The sequence below is a fragment of the Micromys minutus genome (assembly GCF_963924665.1).
Source record: "Micromys minutus genome assembly, chromosome: 31".
Taxonomy (NCBI): Eukaryota; Metazoa; Chordata; class Mammalia; order Rodentia; family Muridae; genus Micromys; species Micromys minutus.
In genome coordinates, this window is record NC_137966.1 from 27,222,273 (window position 1) to 27,244,948 (window position 22,676).

At 41.3% G+C, this 22,676-nt stretch overlaps 1 pseudogene across 1 annotated transcript in view; it reads right to left on the reverse strand.

Moving 5' to 3' along the window:
- Positions 1 to 821: 821 nt before the first annotated feature.
- LOC308440465 (eukaryotic translation initiation factor 4E transporter-like) overlaps positions 822 to 22,676 on the reverse strand; it is a 34,261-nt pseudogene continuing 12,406 nt past the window's right edge. Inside the window, exons 3-5 of the transcript in view lie at positions 3,367 to 3,658; positions 2,503 to 3,324; positions 822 to 2,297 (exon numbers count right to left, since the gene is read on the reverse strand). The product of the transcript in view is annotated as a eukaryotic translation initiation factor 4E transporter-like (transcript). The remainder of the gene's footprint in view (positions 2,298 to 2,502; positions 3,325 to 3,366; positions 3,659 to 22,676) is intronic.

The following is a 22,676-nucleotide window of genomic DNA, read 5'->3' on the forward strand; positions in this document are numbered from 1 at the left end:
CTCCTGTAATTTTCATACTGTACTCGGTTTTAATAAAAAGAACTGGGTTTTCCCCTCTTACTATGTTCTTCTAGTACAAGATGATCAGCAATTTTTCTCTTTTATCTATTTTAATAAGTTCCTGTTAAGCAGCACAGTGAATTTGGGGCTGTCTTGTATATACATCCCAGAGTCATAATGGGAAACCTTTAGGATGTAAATACGTAAGTTGTGATTGAAGGAACTGTCATCCTATCTGAAAAACTTGTTTCCAAATAAGGTCTTTCCCCTTCAGTGTAACAGAACGCCAGCAACAATGAAAACTTATTTTTCTTTTCAAGGGAAACCACAAAATGGGTGAACAACTAAGTCCAGGGTGGTTTTTCTATTTGATAAATACATCCAGAACTCTGTACAGTAAATAAAATTTGCATGCAGTTTAAGTATCTTTAAATGACTTTTAGGCAAATAAACCTTTTGCTTTATTGATGGTGTATAAGAATCACCCTCCCCTTTTAATGGCCATAGGGATCTCTTCCCCTTTTTTAAAAGGAATCTTGAAGACCCAGGTACTTTCTTAAAGAGTTTTCTGCACATCATACTAAATAACATGCATAGCGTTTCAACAACATTCTTCTTAAAGGTTAAGTATTACGCTTTAAAATAGGTATGTTAACCACTGAGAAAAGTCCACGCAACTATTCCCATTACACTGCTTCATTTGGTCATCAGAAGTATAAAAGAAGTCAAATAACATGAGATTCAACAAGTTAGTTTATCTATTGGCTACGGCATTATGACAACAAATGTTCCAAGGCCAACATTCATTTAACAGCCTTCAGTCATAATGTATATCCAAACCATTTGGCAAGGCCCACAGGGGAGATGCTTCTTTAGTTTGTACGATGATCTAGCTGGACATGCATATGGGGCAGGCCCGACTAGCTGGGTACATTCTGAGAAGTCTGAACGTTGATAGCTGCTGCCTGGGAACTAGATCCTGGAGGATGCAGAACTGAGTACTGTAGCTGCTGCTGCATCACTGCCAAATGCAGAGGGGTCCTAGGGTTTAAGAGGGTGACTAACAGCAGACCAAAGGGTACAAGGGTTGACCCAGGAGCGGGCCAGATAGTCCCTGTAAAGAAGTCTATCCCAGGAGGAAGCACACCATCTTGGAGCAAACTTGGAAGATGCTGTGGATGTACCACTTGGGCTTTCAACCTTTAGACTAATCTCGGGTAAAGCTGGTGCACAGGTTGAACAAGAGGAACGTGAGTGCCGAGGGGAACTTGGAGAAAAGGTGTTCCTGAGATTGGGGATGCCAGGGTAGGTGTTTTCTTCCCAGTTACTTTCGGTCGGTAATCTTGTTTTTTGGTATAACGGTGGGTCTGGGACAGTGGGGTGGAGCATGTGGAAAGTTTAAGATTTGTCATAGAAGAGTCTTGATCAGTATTGGGTATGGGATTGGATGACAGCAGGTTCTCTTCGTTGGCCTTCTGAGTATCCTCTTTACCATCACCAGGGATGACTGTTCCCAGTGCTATTTCCTCCTTGCTCTTCTGTCTGCTTTCATACATCTTGCGGATCACATGTAGGGGTGAAGGAAGGAGAAAGCGTGCTCATGATGGAGGCAGCAGGAGCCGGGGAAGAGGAATTTCCTCGGTGCATGGGTGCTGGTGACTTTCACATTCACTGTTGCCTGTTTCTGAGCCCAACTCTGGTTCTGTCCACTTGGGGTTTGCTAAAACCAGGCTGGTAGGAGGGTGCTGTCTGTACTGCAAGGTCAGGTGGTAGAGCCAGCCCCTCCAGAGCAACTTGCTGCAATTCTAGCTGACACATCTGGGCTGAGACAGGACTCATGGGCTTGCACATGCCTTGGAATGGATCTCCAAGTAGTTGCTGGGGTCCTGATTGGTGATGATATCCTTGGATGAAGGTAGTCTGTTGAGGCTGCTTGAGTTCGAAACACGTGTAGGATGTTTTGAGAGACAGACTGGCTCAGAATCTCAGCAGGGGCTAACAAGTGACTGACTTTGGGCTGGGTAGGCAAAGTCTCACTTGCCTTCGCTAGTTTGTTGAATGCAGTCGTATCACCATCTTTCTTCAGCTGTTGATTGCTAGTCACAGCATTCAGAGTCTCCTAAATGTTCTGCCATGAAGGGAGTTGAATTCTTCATTTTCTGGTCCACCTTCAAGCCTTTCAGCCCAGCTTCTATCTCTTCTACTGAAAGTACAATCCCTGAACGTGAGCTCTCTTTAAGTTTTTCTTTATTTGCAGAAAGGCTAGAAAGAAGAGGTTTTAAATCCACTTTGGCTTTCTGTAGTATTCCTTTTTTTAATGTTTTTTTTTTAAATTTAATTTTATGTCTATGAGTACACTGTAGCTGTCTTCAGACACTAGAAGAAGGCATTGCATCCCATTACAGAAGGTTGTGAGCCACCATGTGGCTACTGGGAATTGAACTCAGGACCTCTGGAGGAGCAGTCAGTCCTCCTAACCACTGAACCATCTCTCCAGCTCTTCTGTAGCATTTCTAAAATGTCTATTTTATTTTCAGCATGGTCTTCTGATGGCATTAGAGCAAAATAAGTCCCCGAGTTCTGTCCAGGAGAGAGGACGGCTTGCTCCTAAGCTACCAGCCTCTCAAGTTCTTCAAGGTGTGTGGGTCCAAGGCTGCTGGATTTTTCCCCTGACCAGCTTGGGTTAGAGAGCCACCTACTGAAGTGGCTGGCAGAGACTGCTCCTTCTTCCAGAACATCTATCATTGAAGCCATGCATGGCACCTTATCAAGGTTAAAGAATTTATTATGGTCAAATTCTCCTGGGGACTGCTCAGGTAGGATTACATCCCTTGGAACTTCCACTTCATCCTCTTCAGCCACCCCTCCATTGCACTCCAGTATGCCTCTTTTCACAGAGGCAGTCCATTGTTCTTTTTGTCCTTTGTGATCCTCCTCTACAGTCTTACCATCAAAGCCAGTCAGCTCTATGGTTTCAGACTGACAGCTGAAAACCATTCTGGTTCTTCCTCAGTGTACGAATTGTTTCTTCTGTGCTCACCAAAGGCACGCTTACTATCTCTAAACTCCCTCCTGAAACACTTGTCCTTGTCTCGGTCTCTCAAGTCACGCAGGTCCTTACCACTAAGATGCTGATTCTTCTCAAAGGCTGTAGCAGAAATTATCCTTGCCAATCCTTCGTCCACCAAGGAGAATGCTCAGCACTGTCTTTCTCCAGTGGACTGCCAGAGTGTTGGGAGACACAGCAGTTGTCACATGGCAGCCACCTGCAAAGTTTCCTCTCTGTGGGCTGAGAACAACATCTAAGTAATCTCTCTCTCTCTCTCTCTCTCTCTCCCTCCCTCCCTCCCTCCCTCCCCCCCCCCCCTCTCTCGTGGATCTGCTATTCTTCTCACAAGAGAAGGTCGATCTGATTCTGGCTCTTTTTTCAGGCTTTCCGCTGGTGAGCTCTGCCCGGAAGCTGGGTCCCAGACACCATCACTGACATATTTTTCAGAGGCATGGTAGCTTCTGTTTGGAGTATGGGCGGTCTTTTATATCCAAGAGCCCCTCTTTTGTATAGCGACAGGGGTGATTTGGAGGGGGACAGTGTCTTCAGGACAAGGAAGGCATCTCTATTTTCTATTTCATCCCCACTCCATGGAGGTGGTGAAGTTTCCTGGAGTAGAGGTAGGACTGGTTGGGCTGCTGGTCTGGGAAGTCAGGCTGCTACAAAGTGCCTGTCACTTGTCAGTGGATGGCACCAGCTGCCCCTTATTATCCCGGTGTAGGGGCTGAGGAACTGGCCAGAGTGCACCTCTCAGCAGGCCACATGTGTGGCCATGTGAGGGGCCTCCACGGGGAGGGAGGGCCAGTGCGGTCCTCCTCTGGGAAACCCAGGTCCCCTCACCTAGATCCGGGACTACAGACTCTTCCGGAATAAGAGCAGGGACAGTACTCATGGAGGGAGGCGCAGACCGTAGGGAGCAGGTCCACAGGTAGGCTGCCTAGAGCTGGCGTCTGCTGTCTGCCTGTCGCCCGCTTGCCTCCTGCTTCTGCCGCCCCCTGCGCGCGCTCTGCCACCCGCTCTCCGGAAGTTGCTCGCTGTCCTCACAGGCAGGCCAGGCCCCGCGCTGGCCACACTCTTGCTCTGAGTGCGTGGGGCCGCCTCCGCGCCCGCTGCAGGCTGTCTGCGGCTTGCGCTTGCGGGGACCCCCCCCCAAACATACACAGGCTGGCTCTCCTTAGCCACAGTAACAGCTGCGTGGCTCTCCTGCTCTATACGAAGTTCTTAATTGTTAACAAAACAGCACAAGTGATTGTCTAGGATTTTACCAGTTTTTTTCTTGGGTCAGGTGTAACAGAATTACCATTCTTTGAGTCTGCTATCTCACACTGACAGGACTTTGCCCAGGGAAATGCTGTCCAGGGCTACTTGTGCTGACACTTGGAAGTTTACCTGAAGCTCTCCATCCAGGAATTGAGTCTACTGGAGTGCACTCGGCTTACTGATTAGCCTAGTTATTTGCCATTTTTTTCTGAATTACTCTGTTTTCTTCTCTGTCTTTTAGGTCAGTATGTACCACTTTGTGTATATTGTCTTGAAACTTTACTCTGTTGTATGGTAACTAATGCATATTTGTTCAGTTTTTAAAGAGTGAGATTCACTTTGAAGATTAATTTCTATGTAGTCTCAGGTTGAAAAATACAAAATTTCAAAGGTAATGTGTTTAAATATATAACATCATTCCCTTAACCCCAACTGAAAACTAACATTCTAAATGGGGGGTGGGGTGAGTCACTGTTCTTAACAATCAATCACTGTTAATAAGTTCCAATGACTGCATATTCCTATAAAGTCAAACATACAGTCCTCAATGGCTTTTGAAGTGGAAAGACCAAAGCCTTTAATATGGGTTTGGATTTTGTTTCTGCTGGTTGTATGACCTTGACTAAGCTTTTCTTTTATATATATTTTTCATTTATACAAGAGACTAAATCAAGCACATAAAAATACTTATAATTTCATATGCAAATCACTCTGTAAATATAAATACACAGAATGGTGCTCCCCTTAGTGAATATTTAGTGTTCAAATTTGAGCTATTCCTATGACATACTCATTCTTATTCAGACCCTCAAGCAGATTGTTTCTATTCCAGCCGGGAGAAGATCTGTTTCCAGGTGATGAACATAGGAAAATGTTATTTGACACAGTGGATATCTGTGCCTTGTGGGAGGGAGGTGAGCAGTTGGAAGAAGGACAACTGAGGAAGTGAGGAAGGGAGATTCTCCAGGGTATGGAAGAATATAGGAATGTGCCTCTGAGTGTAGGCATTCTTTGTTTTTACAGAGTATGTTATTGGAGTTCCTACAATACCCCTTCTTTAATTCATCTTTAACATTTCTCTGTTCCATTAACGTTAGCATCTCATAGAATCATATATCTTTGTTTGCCCATCTACAGGTGTAATGCCATCTCTACCTGAACCGGAGCAAGCTGTTGAACTACTGCAAGTCAAAGGACACTGTTCTAGTTGCCTACTGTGTTTTTGGTTCTCAACCATCTAAGTGATGGTAAAAAGGACAGTAGGGAGTTTACTTCAAACACCAGTATTGGTGAAATCTTTTCAGCACTATAAACTCGATTTTCAGAAGCTCAGTTTGAACTTGCACACAGATGATAGAATTTGCATTTTCTAGGAGATCTCAGTGGTGGAAATATTGCTGGTTCTTTGATGACCCCTGATTTTGAGTAGGCACCCTATGAGTTCAGAAGCCTCCTAAAGATTCTCAACTTTTGAAACTAAAGATTTCTGCCTTCTCTTCCAGGGTAGATCCAAGTACCCCAGTTTTTTTGAATGATCCAGTTCTTTGTGACATGGCAAAATCCTGTCAGCGAAGCCCAGCTGAGATTGCCCTTCACTACCATCGTTAACGTGGAATTGTGGTTCTTGCCCAGAGTTACAAAGAAAATGAGATAAAAGGGAACTTACAGGTGAGCAGGGAGGCTGTGGACATCTGCGCTTCTTCACTATCTTACTGTCTCACCAGTAGTTTCTTCTTTGAAATCTCTCAGGGCTTCTTTGTTTTCTGAGTCGATCTCCCTAGCATTTCCTAAACATGTGAAATTTCATTCACATTCAGAAGTGCTCTGAATGAAACACAAAAATCAAGTTAACTTGATAGAATTAGATTTAGAGACCACAGAGATTTAGGATCCAGCATTAAGTCAGGCATGCACTGTGAACAGATCCTTTGCAATGGATCTCCTCATTGTTTGCTGGAATGAGAATGTAAGTCTGGATAGTTATTTAGATATGATAATCATCGTTACTTTATTTTGTACTTGGCCTGCATAGTCACATATTTTAGTTTTATTTTTCCTTATTAATTTAAGTCTATGTGTATAAATGTTTCGGCTGCACATATGTCTGTGTACATATGCATGCCTGGTGCTGGCAGAAGCCAGAAAATGGTATCATAGGCCCTGGAACTAGAGTTGTGGATGGTGCTGAGCTGTCCTGTGAATGGTATCATAGGCCCTAGAACTAGAGTTGTGGACAGTGCTGAGCTGTCCTGTGAATGGTATCATATGCCCTAGAACTAGAGTTGTGGACGGTGCTGAGCTGTCCTGTGAATGGTATCATATGCCCTGGAACTAGAGCTGTGGACGGTGCTGAGCTGTCCTGTGAATGGTATCATATGCCCTGGAACTAGAGTTGTGGATGGTGCTGAGCTGTCCTGTGAATGGTATCATATGCCCTGGAACTAGAGTTGTGGACGGTGCTGAGCTGTCCTGTGAATGGTATCATATGCCCTGGAACTAGAGTTGTGGACGGTGCTGAGCTGTCCTGTGAATGGCATCATATGCCCTGGAACTAGAGTTGTGGACGGTGCTGAGCTGTCCTGTGAATGGTATCATATGCCCTGGAACTAGAGTTGTGGACGGTGCTGAGCTGTCCTGTGAATGGTATCATATGCCCTGGAACTAGTGTTGTGGACGGTGCTGAGCTGTCCTGTGGGTACTGGGAGTTAAACTTGCCCAGAAAGAGCAGCTAGTACTCTTAACTACTGAGCCTTCTCTCCAGGTCTGCGCTCATACATTTTACACTTGATCGTAGCCAATAGGCTGAGAAGTGATGTGCTCACACATTTTAATCTGGATATATTTATTTCGAGTTGCTTCACTGGCTAAGTGCATATTCTTTTCTTGAAGCCTTGCCTGTGCAGATGATCTTTTATTTTCAACAACAAGAACTTAGTTGTACTGTTACCTAAAGTAGTTGCAAAATGAATGAGTCCCAACATAGAGCTTTAACACAAAGAGTCTTATGTGGGTTATTAGTCTATGATTTAAAATTCTGCTTCACTTTGGCCTGAACTCTGAGGCATCTCTAGCCTGAGTTCACTCACATGTGTTCATGGAACTGTTGTATACGTTTGCAGGTTGATGAGGTCCACCATGAAGTCCAGGATTTAGTTTGTCTCTTAACTGATGTTCTTCAGCTTCAAAAAGTTTTCATTCACTAGCCAATTGGCATAGGCTTTAGCTCCTCATGTTTTCTCTTTTACCACACTGAATAGAAATCTGCAAAGACATTAAAATTTTGTAGTCCAGTTCCTCAAGAATGGTCAGCAGCAGTTGTGAATGAAAGTCCAGGGGTCTAGAAGTTGTTTAGTCCCACAAGGCAAACAGGTGAAGAAGAGAGTTAACTAAGCTTTTCATTCATACTTTGAAGACATCATTTTCCAGTTTTTGGTAGCTGACTAATAAATTGATTCTTAAGTGAAAGTTGTTTAATAAGACTGTGAATCTACAGGTACTATGTTTTTTCCATGTTATACTCTTGTAGCTGTGTAATGACCAGGGCCTGGTATGCTAGAGAGAATATCACGAGAAGAAAACAAGTCAAGGGGTCCTAAGGAACCTGCTCCTGAAGGCTGGTGTGATTCTTAGTGTTTTATTACAATATAAGGGATTATCAATCATAGTATAAACAGCGCTTGGTTATTCTTAGCACTAGGGGACAGAGGCAGGAGGATCTGTGATCTACACAGTGACGTGCCGACCAGTTAGGGGTTGTCTAGTTAGACCCATCATAAATGAAGACCAAAATAAATCATAGGGTAAGTTAAACAGGATATCGAACCACAAACAACCAAAAATACTTTTTACTTCTTTTTTAGTAACAGCAGTGCCAACTGAAACATTATTGTGGATATTAATAGATATTTTAAAAATTAATTTTCTTTGAACAGAGCTTGAGAGCATGAGAAGAGTGATAATTGAGAGACAAGTGCAGATTCTTTAAGTATCTCATCTTGTAAACTGTGCTCAGATGCAAGTGTTAAGTTCTAGTGTTATCCTCCTTAGACTGATTAGTGTCCTCGCAGGTGTCCTTATTTTTCTTGCTATTCCTCATATAACAAATCAGAATAATCTTTTGAGAAAGAACTTGGTTTGAACCTTTTGTTCTCAACATCCTCATATTTCTCTGGATTGCATGCAGAACTGAATCTAAGCTCCTTCTCCCTGCCGTCAGTGCAGCTGCCAACTTAACCTTAGCCTTCCCCGTGACTCTCACTACTGGGCTTCAGGATTTTGTTGCCTACCAAAATTTATTTGACTTTCTAAGTAGTTTCTCTGTGTGTCTAGAATAAAATAAAAATAAATTGCTGAGTATAAGAAAGCCACCTAAATGGCTTTCCTAGGTTTGGCTTTGATATTCTACTGGAAATATGATTGTGGAGATGAAAGAACTTACTGGGGCTTCTTGTTCCAGACAGTAACACTCTAGATCTCAGGGCCGTCTATTTTTTGAAAGGTTCAAGAAGGAGAGTCATCTTGTTATCTTTAATGTGATGTTTTCTACCATTTTGTACAAGGATATTTTTCTACATGTTGCATTTTAGTTCTCAAGTTGGAGCAGAAAGCAACCTAGAAATATTCAACATACGTACTTTTGCTTTCTTTTTTCTAATGCATTGTTTCTTCCTTTATCGTTTATGAAAACAAAACCATATCTTTGTAATAATAAAAATTGTGAAGTAATGCATCGAGTTAGTCTCACAAACTTAAGACTCTATCTATGGTAATTATATTTTGGTAATACTAGGTATTTTTATTTAGCATTTGTCCTTGACAAAATGTCTTCTTGTAATTCCTATTATGTCTTCATCTCAACTTTAAGTCATAGGATTCTAAGCCTTGTGCCTGACACTTAAAAATGAACATGAAACTGCTTGTGTTTTTAACATTTGTTCCAAAATTTAATCATTATTGGTAAATTACTCCGTATGGACTACATTCCAAAACTCTTTGCTAAGTGATATCCCATTTAATATTTAAAAGCACCACTTAAATTTGACACACCGAGAAACGTATTTGTAGAGATAATAGTATTTGGTTAGGTCATAGGGTACACAAGGAACAGGGATTTTCACTTACTTCCCTTAGATTCATGACCCAGGTCCTAGCTCTTCTGTGAGCTACATTTTAAAAGGACAAACTTTTCCATTTTTTTGCCATATATTTGTACATGTATGTTTCTCCAAATTACTGGCTGTTTTTCATTATTTGTGTCTAAGAAGATGTTGTCTGAGTCCTGGAAGCTGTAGTCACTGCTGTTTTCAGGATGCTGGGATTCGGACTGCAGGCCTCATGATTGCATAGCAGGTTCATTTTAACCTGGGAACTATCTTTATAGTCACCAGAACTGTAGCTTATAAAGAGTTTAGTATAGATTTAAACACGGACATTAAGGGAGGAGAAACACACTTGCAAGCATGACAGACATGAGAGGAGGAGAGGTAGATGTGAGGAAGGGAGCTATGTAAACCAAAGACAAAAGTGGGTCTGGGCCAAGAAGAGATGATGTGAAAAAAAAATATATATACATTTACACTAATTTACTCTGTATGTGTGTGTGTATGTATTAGTGTGTATATATGGAGGTCGTACTCATGTGTTCTGTTGATAAAACTTAGATACTAATTTTTGATGGCAAGTGCTTTAACCACCTTTAAAAATTACATTTATTATTTTTGTGTGTGGGTGTGGAGTTGTATATGTGTATGTTGTAAAAATTATTTAATCTCAACTTGGGGTTTCTACCCTGCCTTTGACCATTTACTTCCCAGATAAAAGACACACACAACCTTCATATTTACAGTAAGCCTTAATTAGCACAAGAGCTGGACAGATACCGATCCTCTGGCTATTATGTCTATTTCCCAGCCAATAATCCCACTATATAATTTCTGTTGTTGCATCTGAGCTGCTCTTAACTGCAATTAGCCAGTCCACATGGTTATTATTTTATGAATCACCTAACCTATAGTGGCTTCCTCCTTTCTTCATCTTCCTTCCCCCTTGTGATTCTTCTCTGATGATGGAAGTCCTGGAATGTTAAACCCTGCCTGTGTCTGTAAGACTCAAAGTGAGCCTTAGCTACCAGGAGACCCCCCAAGTGAGAGTATGCAATAGCAAGAGGTTTATTGTTCCAGCACGATGGGGTGTCCTGCACCCAAAGGAGAGGTGACCCCTTCTTTTTCTATTATAAGCTATTTATATAATTTTTGAGTGCAGATTATAGCAACAGTAACTAGGCATGTAATGATTGGTGGTCCTGGTGACCTCTGTTAATTGTCTGGGTAGGAAGGGGGACTCAAGGACCCTCCATATCTCCAGGTAGTAGGATAATTGGCTGGATAGGAAGGGAGACTAAGGGACCTTTCCTAAGGCCTGATGGGAAGTTCCAGATCAGGACTCTCTCTCATGTCTTTTCTGCTCAGCTATTGACTGTTGGCATCTGTATTCACCAATCAGAAACAATATTTGGGCAAGGTCATATGGCATCACTTGGGTCTACATGTGGACTCTTGTCTCTGGGACAATCAGACCTTGGCCTGCAGTTAGCATTACAATACATAGCAACAAACCAAACCTCAACATGTGGAGGTCAGGGGCAGCTGGTGGGAATCAGGTTCTGTGTAGGACCCAGGTATTGATCTGATTACATCAGGCTTGGCTGCACAAGAACTTTTACCCATTGAGCTATCTTACTGGCTCATGAAAAACTTCTTACAGGGTAGTTTTGTCCTTTGGCTGTGTATACATGAGCTTGCATGTGTGGAGGTCTGAGGACAACCTTGGGTGTCATTCTTCAGGTGTTCATCCACTGTTTTTGTAAAACAGGATTTTTCATTGGCTTCGAATTAAACAGGTATGCTGGGCTGCTTGGCTAGTGAGGACATGGAGTCTCTGTCTCCCCAGCACAAGTGTGTGCCACCAAACCAGGTTTTGTTATTGTTGTTGTTATTGTAATTGGCTTCTTGTGTTTGGACTGAAGTTTATTATCTGAGTATCTGGCCCCATGGCTTTCCATATGAGGAGGAGAGGACAAAAATGTCTGTGATTGATGTATGTACTATATGTGATTGTACTTGAGTCTAGTATAAAAGTGAACCAGAATGGTGCTTTCTGGCTTAGTCTTGCTTGACCATACTCAAGGTTTAGGAGGAACTTCTTGAGGGTTCAGTTATACAACATTTTGCATGTGGTCTTTGTTCATATATTACTGGCCAGAACTTAGTCACATGCATATAATTGAATTAAGAGGCACCTAGGAACTGTAATTTACAGTTGCCAACTCTGTACCCTATTAAAGATGTAGGAATTGTGAAGAAAAGAGAAAATAACAGTACAGACTCTCTCAAAATTAAGCCTGTGGGTTTGTACTCCATTTATTTAACCATTCCTGAGTGCCAAACATGGCTTTTGTAAATTGCTTTTGTGTAATTTTTGTAAATTGCTTTTGTAAATCACACTCCTCAAAAAGTGTAAGTTTCCTATCCACATGCAATAAGGTATAAAAGTTATTTCACCTAGAACAATGCGAGTGTTTGACTGAGCTATAACACGTGGAAAAGTTTTCTCTCCAGAAGCCTTCATCAGAATCTTTTTTCACTGTATTTTGTACTGGCCTGTAACTCAGGCTCATGTCATCAGCAAAGCCTGCTGCTGCCTCTGCCACTGGCATAGGTGCTGCCATGGTAGCAGATAAGACCCACGACCCCGGCTACCTGTCCTGTATTGTCCGCCAAAACCTCCCCACTTCCCAGCCAGGTCACGCATGAAGCTGTTCACCTGCTTTGCAGGGTGGTGGTATTTGATCTATCAAAAAGAATATCCACTAAGGATGCCTTAACTCACTCCTACCTAGATGAACGGCGGCTGAGATACCATGTGTATGCGTAAATGCTGCTTTTCCACCTCGACGGGAAGAGTCTATACCAGTGACTTTGAGCCTGTCACCAACCCCAAATTTGACCTTTGAGAAGAACCTTAGCTATGTCCGACAAGTTAAAGAAATTATACACCAGTTCATTTTGGAACAGCAGAAAGGAAACAGAGTACCTCTCTGCATCAACCCGCAGTCCGCCGCCTTTAAGAGCTTTATTAGTTCCACTGTACTACTGAAGATGTAATGTAGCTTTCACTGGAGTCGGGGATTTGCCATTCTGGAGGGTTAATCATGCTTGTACTGTAATTTTACTAATGGAGTTTTAAATTAACAACCAACACTCGTAGGATATGAATAATATTTAGAAATGTTACTAGACTTTTAATCCTGTAAAGTGGTCGTGCTTTTAGAAGAAAAAAATATTTTCCCCAGAGTTGCACATGATTAAAGAATTCAGTACAGCTGTTATGGCTCACCTCAGAACAAATGAAAATTGAACCAAATTTGGGCATTTGGGGTTTATGTTTTTATTTTATTATTAATATTTTTAGTGAAGTAAGATTGTTCATGTATACACTCACACACAGAGCACAGTCATACATTTTGATATTTGAGCCATTCCTAAAGATTAAGGTTTTTCTAAACTAAAGAATCTAGAAAAGCCTACCAGTGTCCAATCATGGAGCCATGAGAGCTGATCGTGGCCACATGGGGCAGGAGGAGCTTGCCACCTCATGACCAAGCCCTGTAACTGGCTTCTCATTAGAGCCGTGCTGGTGATGTGTGCTGCCTAATCTCTGATATATATATATATATATATATATATATATATATATATATATATATATATATATATATATATTTATTATATATATAACATTTTCTATATATAATATTTAATAATTTAATAATATAATATTATTAAATATAATAATACATTATATAATATTATAATAATATAATATGTAATATTATAATATAATATGTAATATTATATTATAATATGTAATATTATATTATAATATTTAATAATATTATTAAATATAATAAAATCTATATTTTTATTAGAAGTTTTCCTGCTTTTTCTTACATAAAGAAAGAAAAAAAGACCCAAGCATGCATTTTTCATGTGTGTAAATAATTCATTTCTGGGCTAATTTCAAAAGAATCCCAACACTATTGTATAAAGAACTAGCTTGCACATTTTTGGTCTGTGAAATTCCGTGAGGCATTTCCTACATTGCACAGTGAAGAATAGTAAATAAAAACATAAAAGCAATTTAAAAAAAATTACAGCCACAAAGGCACATAGGGGACCAAGTCAAATGTGTTTGTGTCCTTAGGCAAAGCTGTGGGAGTTTTGAAATGTCACAGTAGTAAATAACTTACTACTTTTTGACAAATTCTTTTTCCTGCTGGAACACTGAACTCTGTGCATATGTAACTATGAGCACCAAACAAAGGCCTCTACCTTCTGGAGTTATACAACTTGACTTGTTTACCTCCACATGCTGATGATGACTTTTTTTTTAAGTTCAATGTGGAGACTTGAAAGTTGAATGTCCTTTCCAACTTCTATATTAAAAATAAGAAGACAAGAAAATTGAAGAGCGTTTTTCACCTGCATGAGGAGTCCTAACAGATCGTCTTAAAACTGGTCTAGGAAAAAACTTGATGTTTGTTACGAACAATTAACTGTTAAAGTTATTGTAAGTGATCTGTATTTAGCAGAGTATTTTCATCTTGAGTGATCTTAGCTCAATTTGAAGACTATTAAGTTATATTTGGAAGTTTTAACTTCAATGAAGTAATTATTTGCTGTGAAAGAAACAAACATTGAATTACTAAACAAAGATGGTGCAATATCTTTGTTGTTTTTGTTGTTGTTGTTGTTTATGAGGCTCCTGAGCATCTACTCAACCGAAGCATTTCAATTCACTTGAATGAGAAACATGTTTCATACCAAAAGAGCCCGAGAAGACACTGGTATGAAAGGTCCACTATGAGGTTGGTCAGTTACCGTGGCACACTTTCTGGTCACTTTGTACAGTGTAGATTTGAAGTACAGTGGTGAGAACATTTAACATGACATCTGAAAATGGAATAAAAACAAAACAAAACAACAACAACAACAAAAACCTTCCTTGCCATCATAACCACTAAGCTTCTGACTTACTGCTCTGGCAGTTGTAGAAACATAATTTTATTTCTTCATCCTAAATTGGAAAGACAGGTACCCTCAATGGTGTCATGGGAGCCTTTCTTTCACTCAAAGGGTTGTATAGTTTTTTGGTTAACATATTTTATATGTTATTGAAAGAAAGACACTAAAATGGGAGAGATTTCCTGGGACCCAGTGGGGATGACACTAGCTAAAATATGCAATAGAACCTGAAGAGACCATGACCTCCGCATAGGCATGTCTCCCAGTTGAAGGAAGGGGCTACTCACACATCTCAAAATTTTAACTTAAAATTATTCCTCTCTGAAGAAAAAATAGGGACAAAAATTGTAGTAGAGAGTGAAGGAGAGGCCATCCGGAGACCACCTATCTTGGGTTCCATTCCATCAGCTGACATCAAACCCCAACACTATTGCTGATGCCAACATATAGGAGACTGGTATGGCTGTCCTGTGAGAGGCTCTGCCAACATCTGTCTAAGGCAATTACAGACACTCACTATTGACTGAGGCTGGGGACTTCAATGGAAGAGATAAGGAAGAACAGAAGGAACTGAAGGAGACTGCACAAAGATGAAAAATCACCTATTTACACTATTCTGTCAGAAGTCACTCAAAACTGCCAAGTTGTGCTTCTGTCCCCACAAGAGCCCTCTTCCCACAGCTCATCTGACTGTTCACCATGTCAAGTTCCAGTTCCAAGATATCAGTCACTGTACATCCTTTTGTTTCCAACCATCTGAGCAGTGTCTGAAGTCACAATCTCTGAGAATCCCAGATAGTTAGACATATGGATTAATGTGGGGTACAAAGAAAGACATTAAAACAGCCTTTCTGTCTCTCAGATTCCTGTCCCCCCCCCACATACTTTCTCAGGGCAGGGCCAACCTCACAGCATACCTTGTTGTATTGAGTATGTTCTGAGGTTTGCTAATATTATGGAGCATGAGTTATATTGATTCACGACCTCAATCCTAGCATTAGAAGGATGCAGAGGCAAGAGGATTGCTAGAACTTAGAGTTCTAAAACAACCCTGGCTTCACAGAAAGACACAGTCCTGTGCCAAAGTCAAAACTATGTAATAATTAAGCAAATGAAGGGAGAAAATCCATTTGATACTTTCTTTAGATGTCATGACTGTTGTCTGAGTGGAATACAGGGACTAAGTTTAAGGAATTTGCCAGAAATGCCCTCCTGAGAGAGTCGAAATATACAAATTGATGCCAGGCATGTCATCATTGAAAGTTATTAGTTAAGGCGGTTCACATAGGGACATATAGGTTGCCTGTCATACAGAAGAATCATTGAAATAACCTCTGTCTCTCACACTCCTTGTTCCCCCACATACACACTGTCTCCCTCTCTGCCTGTCAGCCTTGTAGGCCTTTTTGATTGGAACCTGTGAACCTGCTGGACGTTTGCTCACAATAAACATCTTTTTTAGATGCTTTTGAGAAAACAAACAAATAAAAAAAGCCCAGCAAGCCATAGGTGAACTTAGATGTCTCATGCCTTAAGAACACATGTTGTAAAAGAAGACCAATGTTTGGTTTCAGAACTAATGTCATCAGTGGCTCTCAACTGGAACTCAGGCTTCAGGTTCTAGGCCCATTTCTTCAGGCCCCTGTGGATCTCAGGTTTTAAATGCACAATATGCACAATACCCTATAAATACAACAAAATATTAGATATTCACACAAGAAACACCCCAATTTAAAGTTAGCCACTTTTCTTAAGGAAAGGTTGTTTAATCATGTGTAGTTGGTAAGTCATTCAAAGTTTTGCCCTAGATTGGAAGGCAACTGATCTGTTATGAACTGTGTGGTTGATGCTGTCCCCCTAGAAAAATGGATGCTAAAGTGACCCTTGAGGTTACTTTCTAGGCACACCTGGCAGGGAGTTTCAAGATTTGCAAACATTGAAGACCAACCCTAGATGTGGCCAGTGTCCTGTAAATGCCCAATTTCTGTAGAGATAATAAGGAGAAACCAAGCTCAGAAGTTCCTTTGGAATCCAAATCTTTAGTCCCATGCCTCTGCCAGTTGAGTACAACTGCCAAGCAAGAAAGAAAATTGCTACTCCTGGCTTTGGGTAGCAAACAGGTGTTTCTCTGAGGCTCACAGTGTTTCTTCTAAGTTCCTATTTTGCAGGCTCAGGATTGAAACCAAAAAGGAATTGCATAGAGTAGGTAGATTTGAATGGCTAAAAACTAAGGGCACAACTCTGCAGTGGCTGCTACACCTGCACAGGTGGTAGAGTGCAGTGAGCTACCAGAATAAAATCTCTGAGCACCAGACAAGCCAGGGAATTGTAGGTTTCATGGCCAGACATAGAATAAGGCTTAACCGTGTGATTTCACCCTCAGACATGTCCTGAGAAAACCCTCAACTAAAGATAGAAGATACAAAACCAAATAAATGAACAAACAAATAACAACAAGGAGAACAAAACCTCCCAGGCTCAATTCTCCTACTCTGAAGAGCATGGTACAGAAGTTCAAAATAAGCAGGTCAAGGCTTCTACAACAGTGGTGAAACTATGCTGCCCAAACAGCAGCATCTACTGTGGTCCACACTTAGCATGGAATTGCTCAAGAATACCCTGGACAAGCTCCTCAGAGGGGCATAGATCAATCACAGACAAAAAAACTTTAGAAAGAAGCCTTCAAATATATAACAGGACCAGGGGTCTATCCACTCCTATTGAGCCCATTCAAGCCTGGACATGAAGAAGGTCCTTTTTCAACCATAAGGTATTTAGACAAAGGCCTCCATGCCCTCTGAAACCAGAAATGTTTCATGCTTGTTAAATGACAGTGTCCACACTGCCACCATCACCAAGCCTTGGACAGAGGCCTGGGGAATTAAAGAAGAAACACACACATGGGTCATTCAGTAATGGGTGAATGCCAACCAGGCTTTAATCGGGACTGTTTTTATATGGGGTGAATAAGGAAGTTCGGGAAGGCCAGGTGCAGTTAAAAGAGTACAAAACAGGATGTTTACAGGGTAAAGATGGCTCGAACTGAATGTTCTGTGGTGTGGTTAAAAGCCACAATGGATACAAGGAAGGAATTCTTAGCAAAACAATCGGGGGAAGGGAAAATAAGGCCAGGCTCCAATGGTGGGTTACAACAGCTCCCCCTTTTATATTATATAAAAGACAAATTTGTAGAGGGGAAGTAGAGGCTCAAACGAGTATAAAAAGAGGCATAACTCCAATTTCAAGCAGTGCCTTGTCTTCGGATCAGTCTGGGGTTTCAAGGCTCTTGCCTGTCTCTGGGTACCCTGCCAGTCTTCAGAGCCCCTGTCTTAGGTTGGCCTGCTCCCAGAAGGTTGCCTGTCTTTGGCTAACTGCTTGTCATTATGGCCACAATTTTTCTGTGGTCCAAAATGTTATATTGGCCTTGACTGGTGTCAAGAGAGCATGCTTCACAGAGGATCCAGGACGGCTATAACAAACCCCTCTTGCAGTCTTAGCTGCACCTCATGACCATGTGATTATATGAAGGAGGGAAGTTAGCACGGCACCCAGCTCTGGATACGCTGGGTGCTCGAAATAAGCTATGGAGCACAGGCATGGTAAAGGAATAGAGAGTAAAGGTCAAGAGGGAAAAAGTACTAGTATGTGGTGTCGACAAAATCTCTTCCTTCATGAAGAACGTGGTACTGTTGTCTCACCATCATCAATTAAAAGGCTGCAAGTCAACTTCGCAAAATACCTAGAAACTTATTAAAAAGAACTGGTCCAAACATAAGAATATGATATTATTATGGCTCATAGTTGCATTTTAAGGTTAATCTGGGGAGTTAAATTGGGATGCAGAGTTTGAGAGGATGGTGTTAGGTCCTATAAATGTCAGGGCAGTACTAATTAGTGTTTTTGGATACCAATTGTTTCACAATGGGGATATCCACACCACCAAACAGCTTTCCTGCCAGTTGTAACAGTCTATCGACAAAGTCTGAGAAAGTCTCAGATGGTAGGTAGTTGGTCTCCAGCAGCTTTATTAGGCAGGGCTTTCTATGCCTGAGTAGCAGCCATGGCAACTTGTAAATGCACTGCGGGGTCATAGGCTATCTGATTTCTGGAGGGCAGCATAAGGCCCTGTCCCCGACATTTCAATATTTCTTTGAGGGTGGCCTGCCTGAGCGTTTAGACGGGTGGCGGCAAGGCAATGTTCTTGATATTCTCCCCTCTAGAGTAAATAATCCCTGCCACTCAACACTGCTCAGCAGAGCTGTTGCCAATCACTAGGCATTAAATTAGACTGGGTATAAGACTCAAATGCAGCCAAGGTAAATAGAGCCAAAGGTCCATAAGCCGTGACCGCCTCTTTTAGTGCCTTGTTCCTTAAAGGTTAATGGAATATGTTGCCGAATATATTGATTAGGGTAATTCAGATCAATGGTCTCAATTACAGGTAAAGCCTGTGACTTCAGGGGAGGTCCTGTGGTGATGGTTTGAAATGGACCCCCCTACAAGGCAAATCAGGAAATTCTGGATAATCATCATCCCACCCTGTATTCTCATAGGCTGAAGGGGCCGAAGGAGCAACGAACCTCTCTGGAGAAAAGCCCTTTTTATTTTTTAATTTACATTTATCTAATTTCTTTTCTACACTGCTAATTTCTTCTTTGAGTTTAGACTCTTCCTCGCTTTCGCTTTCACTCTCTCCTGACTCATCAGAGGTATCTGCCAAAGTAACAGATTTCTTTGTCTGTTCATCTTTAACAATCTCAGAACTTCTTTCCATTTTGGCCCTAATTTCTCTTAATTTAGCATTATCACTTAGGAGAGCATCTTTCACCAACCTCCAAAGAGAGAAATTGATGACTGAAAAACTATCTGGCCCTTGGTGATCAAGAGCCTTTGGGAAATCTCTTCTAACTTGTTTCCAATCAGGATTATTTAGTAAACCACTTATCAAAAACCAAAGACTACTTTTTTTCAATCTCCTTAACAAATTTCTGAGTTATTTTTGACCGAATGGCTATTCCCTGCTGTTTGAGGAGTTCAGTGAATTGGTCTGCTAACAGTACAAAGGAACTTGTCATCCCCATTTTAGTTTCACTTTAAGAGGATTAGAAAATAATAACCTTTTAACAGTTTTTTTCCCCCAGTGTGTTCCCCTTTTATTTACAGTTGCTGTCTCCCGGGGAGGATCTCATCAGGTCTTCCTCAGTTTCCAATCTCAGTGGGACCTCCAGATGGTGGCAACTGCACCGCCACTGTCACCGAGTTTTGGACAGAGTCCTGGGGGAATTAAAGAAGAAACACACACATGGGTCATTCAGTAATGGGTGAATGCCAACCAGGCTTTAATCGGGACTGTTTTTATATGGGTGAACAAGGAAGTTTGTGGGGGCCAGGTGCAGTTAAAAGTGTACAAAACAGGATGTTTTTAGGGTAAAGATGGCTCGGACAGAATGTTCTTGGGTATGGTTAAAAACCACAGTGGATATTATAAGGAAGGAGTTCTTAGCAAAACAAGTGGGGGAAGGGAAAATAAGGCCAGGCTCCAATGGCGGGTTACAACAGTTAAAGATGGAGTCCTTCTCTTTCTTTATGACCCGATGTACTCATTGGCTTTTCTATTAATAACTGAGGTATCTATTAACTTGTCAAGGTAAACGCTCGCCCCTAGGCTCCCTAATTCCCTGCCCATGTGTCCCATTCAGCCCAAAATCTCTTTTCTCTTGGTCCCATGTAATTTTGAAAATTGTTCTTTCTACTATTGATTTCTCCTTACTCTTCCCAAAAGACATCCATAGCACTTTTGAAGCCCACTAGCTCCCTTTAACCCAAAGAGCATGGGACCCTTACTTTAGCTATTTTCATTCATGAAGCCCAGGGCAAGGGGCTAAGCTGCCTATTTAACACCCAGCTCCCATTAATGGTATTTGGTTGAATGAGACCTAACTGCATTATGTTGTCTAAGCAAGACTCAGTTTGGGGGCTATTCTTTATCAGTCCCCTGAAGCTTGCACCACCATCCTCGATCAACTCCCCTGCTGTTCTTTGCATGATAGCTGTACTAGTTCATTTGTGCTTTGTTTTATCAGCAGGGGGGCATGCACGTAGAGGTGATGGGACAAGAACATGAAGTGGTTTCTCTCAGTATACCTGTGGGCCTCATTCCTGAATTCAGGCTTGTGAGAAAGTGCCATTTCCCTCTGAGCCATATCACTGGATGTAAAGCTCTCTTTAGGTTTTCATTTAGGAATTTCATTTGTTTTGCCATTTGGGTTTTGTTGTTGTTTTTTCTTTTACTTGGTTTATTTGTGAGCTGAGTTTGTCTGTTTCTTTGTTTAAGGTTTCTGCACTTGAGCCATCATGTGACTCATCATGGCACCACCCTTCTTTAACTTAAAAAAAAACCTCTAACTCTCAGGTTGGCAATCTTAAATTTTTAGTGGACTCTTGTCTAACATGTCAGTTTGCCACCTGTTGCAGTATATATTAAAAAAACATCTTCCAACCCACAATATTGCCAGCATCGTAGAGCCATATGGCATCTTCAGCATGTTTTCATCTCAGTGGTGGCCACCTTACTGAGACTCTCTGCAGCAGACTCTGCTCACATTCCCCACAACCACTGCCTGTGGTTACTGTCATAATTCCCAATAGCCCATCAAATCTAAACTCTAGAAGTTTGTAATTCACCAATCAGATTTATATCAGTAAATTCTTACTCCATAGAATGTCTACACAATAAACACAGGTCCAATTGAAATGCTACAATCTGCCCAACTAGAAAAGACAAATTGCCCATAATAATCCATCCATATCACGACATTTATTGCTCCTGTGGCTATTCAAAGCCACAAGGAGATAGACCATTCTCTTCCTGCTCCATCTTGGCTTCTTCTCCCTCCTCTCCTATCTCTCCTGCCTTTCTAAAACTTTGTCCCTGCCTTACGTTTTCACTGCCCAGTAGATGCCTTGCTTTGTCTGTGCCTTCCCTCACCTGCATATCAAAACAACAATTTATTTGTGTAGAAACTGGTGGCTTGTTTTTGCCATTGTAACTCTTCTAGCTTTGAGTTACACTGAGAAATCTCTGAGTGTCAGAAGTTTTCTATGTGGTTTGAGCAGGTGAGTACTTGTGCATTAGTGCAAAATCTTGTTATTTATGTGGCAGCTAATTTGTCAGAATGTTAGAAACTTTGTGTGAGATCTACAGAGCCTAACAAAAACTTGTGAAAAGGTAAGTGACTTATGATACCATGGTGATTTTTCAAGGTCTGAGTAAACATTTGTGCAGTCCTGATACTAATCATGTGTATGTGTCTGCCACCTTCTGGTTGGTTATTGTTACTGCGGGCTGTATCCTTTTCCAGGTCTGAGTAGTGCCACATTTGTCTTCTGTGGACACCACAGTCTGGATGTTTCTTGTTATTATAGGCTGTACTTTCTCCTGGTTTTAGTTGTTGTTGCTGTCTGTCTCTGTTCACAGATTGACAGTGGCACCACATCCTTCTCCGTACAAGGCATTTAAATTTTTTCCTTGTTTGGTTGTTTTTAACACAGACTTGTCTGGGATTTGTGGCCAAAGTGTGACCAGGAGACACCCCAAGTCATTGTCTGGGTTGGGCATGAGCTCAGGAGAGTCAAGAGATGCCCACCAATCTGGTACTTTTCTTGTGGGTGTGTGCCACTTTCTCGTTATTTCTCATTTCTGCCTAATAGAGAGAAAAGGTTGGACTTGTGTTTTGGGTGTCATAGAGTGATTTTTGCATGAGTACCAGTTTCTGTTTGTTTCTTATTTCTGCTTCATAGACAGGGAAGGTTATATTTGTGTTGTTACAGGTTCTTTTATATTTCTCATTACATGATGATTTGACAAAATGACTTTGATAAGAAAACCTTGACAAGAAAACTTTGATGAGATGACTTTGACAGATGTCTTTGACAAAGTAACTTTGACTTAATAGACATTAACACGAGACACACTGCATCTTCCACATTTTATGGACCACTTCACCGCATAAGAACCCAAGAATCTGATTTCTGGCACCACACAGAAGTTCCCAAATATGCTTGCTTTCCCCTGACATGCCCAGGCTGAGATTATATCACCTGAAAATAAAAGATCTACCTTCAGGCTCATCTAAAAGGTCACAAGGTGGCCACAATGCCCTACAATTTGGTCAGAGTGTATGCCATTATTTGGGGAGTAAAGGAACTCCCTGAACCTTTTTTAGAGAGAGTCATGGAGGCATTTTGACAATTCACTCACATAAACCCTGAATCATCAAAAGCAA